Consider the following 3,747-nt stretch of genomic DNA (forward strand, 5'->3'; position numbering starts at 1 on the left):
GGGGTGCACCTAGGCAAAGTAACAGGATACAATCTAAATCAAAACAGTTCGCATATAACTACTGATCGCATATAACTACACATATGGATTCAAACAAAACATTTAATATATTTATAATGTATTGAAATGTTTGTAAGCATGATAATTGAATCCACGTTTTTGCTGTTGGATACGTTTTTATATACTACCCAGCACAGCATACTCCACTGAACATTACTGAGCATAGGCAAGTTAAACTCGCGCAACCAGTGTGTAGACTTGCAGAACAAAAGAATGCCAAAGGGCAGCCTTAACCATCCCACGTTATTTCACCTTAATTAGATTGGTGTATAAAATTAGTTTAATACAGTTGGTTCTTTAACAAAATGGTGTTTTAACGGAATATTCAGGCTAGCCTACCCCCAGCTTGTAATTCCAATGGGTCGTATCTTTATAAAAGAAATAAGACGCTTTTTGTTGCCATAAAATCTTTTCATTTCTGATACGCTAGATACAGTTGTATCTGGCATAACAATTTTGTCTAGTCACATCATTGTAAACATAGTCTGGGAATTGTTACATTTTGTTGATACTGTATTACTAGTTCAAAATTTGTAAGACGAAGAAGAGCTGAAGACTTAACACAGACTATCCGGCCCACAACATAGACATATAAATTGACACAAAATTGTTGTACGTACTGTGTAAACATAGTGTTTAGTAAATCTGAGGCAAACTGATTACACCGGTGATTTTTACGTAAAAATGATTGGTGAAAATATTTATTTAGTTCAGTTTACACGGGAAAAAGCTAACGATAAAACAGCTTTTTTCTGAAACAGCAGTCGAATATACCCATTGCATTGGATACAATTTTATTTCTGCTATTTTAAAGTAAAAGTAATTGAACTAACAAGAAATATATTAGTATATACAGTGAGTACATTGGGCAAGCAATTACATCATACCCATATATATTAATAACCTTTTAAATTATTGTTATATAAAGAATGATTACGTGTAATTAAGTTATTTGTCTTGAACAGTACTCTCGTGTAACTAGGTTACGCCACTCGAGAATACCGTCGGGGCCCTCGACGCATATAAATTAGCAATTGCTTCTCTTTTACTGAAGTAGTGTATACTAACACCATAATCCATTCCCCTCGGAACCCTGACCAGAGCTAATTTATGAAATTGAATACCGTAAAACCTTGAATTAAAGTCCTGGGCTTCTTTTTTTGTGAATTTGGATTGGGTTCTTCTCGAGGCTACTTTTGCAAAGTAAAGAGTCAATAGGGCTTCTTTTCAAAGTGAAACTGTAACACCAATCTGTATAATGGAGTGCTGGCATTAAATTACCTTAACTACTGTTTAAACCAAGCGTGTTTTTAATGTGTTTTTCTTTCTCTTTGTTTCTTTGAAATTCATGTACAGTATATATATTTTTTTCAAGATTCAAAATAACTTTATTGCAAACTTAAGGAAAATTTGAAATTTACAGAATAATTAACAGTACTCTACTGTACATCTCGAATAATGCCCATGCTATGGGTTCTTTTTGAGGCTACTTTTGCAAACTATAAAGAGGGGGGCTTATTTCGAGATGGGCTACTTCTCGAGATTAAGCCCATTGTGCATCTATTCGAGATTTTTGCAGTATTCTACAATTAATTATTTAAAGGTAGGAGAGTAACACTTAACTTGCAGCGTCATTGTGCTGAATTCTGTATAGGTGTGGTCCGTGACTACCTAGTAGCCGTAAATAGGCGCTTCATCCATGTTCACATTCCCCAACGATATTGGAAAAAGTATGATACTTCACAAAAATAACTTGAGATTGGGTCTGAATGCATGAGCCTCGCTCCAGATACACAAGACTTCCGAATAAAGCGAGTCCAAGCTGAAACCAATGGGCTAAAAAGGGCCCTCATTCATGTCAGGGTAGACAAAAGGTTTATGTTTAGTTTATTTATGAGGAAACGAATATTAGATGTGTATAAGAGACAGGATTACACCGGTGATTTTTACGTTTTTGTGTGAATCAGTGCATTTATCACTTATTACCTTATTGTTCACTTGTTTATTGCGATTCTTGCTCTCTGCCACATATATACATACTTATATATATATGTATATATATAAGTATATACATACTTATATATATATATATACATACTTATATATATATATATACATATATACATACTTATATATATATACATATATAAACATACTTATATTTATACTTATCTAGGCCTATTTATATATATATATACATATATATATGAATATATATATATTCATATATATACATATATATATGAATATATATATATATATTATATATAATCAATATAAATACAGAAGAAGGGTAAATTTTTTAATATCAGCCGTATGAGAAAAGTATCTGGGAGTGAGATATGCCCCTTTATCGTATAGGATTCTGTGGTGTACTGATTTGACCTACTGATATAACACTGAGATAGTAGGTGGTTACACATTCGAGAAACTTTTTCATACAACTGAAAAAGGAACTTTCATTGGTAGCCATCTTGAAATCCAATATGGCAGCCTTCTAACATAATTTCCTGATGATTGCATGATACTCTCTGATATTAAAAACATGGTTAAAGGTGTGATTGACTGTGTTACGTTACTGTAGATATGAAGATAATGACAAAAATAACAATATTTTGGCAGCCATCTTGAACTCAAATATGGCGGCCATCTAACATAATTTCTGATGATTGCACGGTAATACTCCCTGATATTGAAAACATAGGTAAAGACCTTTGAATGACAGTGCTAGGTGCTGCAGATATGAAGATTATTGATAAAAATCCAATATTTTGGCGGCCATTTTGAATTTCAAGATGGCGGCTACTAAGTGGCTTACTTTTTGGGGTCTATTTTTTTTTAATGATCCTTAGGTGTCATAGTATCACGATGGGAAGTTTCATGCTTTCTTCTAAAAGTGCACGATTCTCCTTAGCCGCTCTACTATTAAGCTTATCAGACTGTAGATCCCCTGACCCCTGCTGGTGCTTGCATTTAGGGAATTATTAATAATGTTATCACTGTTAACAAGTGATATATCATACCATGGAGGTATTAATATTTTGCGTAGTGGCTATGTCTACGCCGAATTATGCAAATCCCAACACGCTGATTGGTCGACTTGACTTTACTCTAACCTTATCTGCCTATCTTAATGCCCTACAGCATGACGTAAGATCGGCGTAGATGCAGCCACTTTGAATATTTTATACCGCCATGATCATACAAACTTTCAACCAGGTGATATGACGTCATTTATTATCAATTATTAACCATCAATGTCAATTGATACCAATGTTGGCGCCACTGTTTGTGAGCGAGCCCTCAATTTGTAAGAAGGAAGAGAGTCTGTCTTTGGTCTTACATTCGTGATGATATCGTACTGGCCATTTAGTCTAACAGTATGACGCTCGCCGAGACAGCATAGGATTTCGGGTTAGAATTCCATCATAGACCTCTTTTTTTTATACAACTTACAAGAAACTTTTCGTTAAACTATGCTTGATACGATTTATTGCATCATATATTCTGTAGGAAAAAAAATATATCTTAAGCAGAAAAGGTGAATTGACAATACTGTAAAGAGTATCTGTATCATATATATGTACCTGATGATGACCTATGGTCGAAAGTACTAGTACAATAAATATTTTATTTTTGAGACAGATACAGAACTTTGTTTGACTTCTTATTTTATATATATATATA

The sequence above is a fragment of the Anneissia japonica genome, unplaced genomic scaffold, assembly GCF_011630105.1.
Source record: "Anneissia japonica isolate Jap-2015-1 unplaced genomic scaffold, ASM1163010v1 scaffold640_len1575945_cov177, whole genome shotgun sequence".
Classification (NCBI taxonomy): Eukaryota; Metazoa; Echinodermata; class Crinoidea; order Comatulida; family Comatulidae; genus Anneissia; species Anneissia japonica.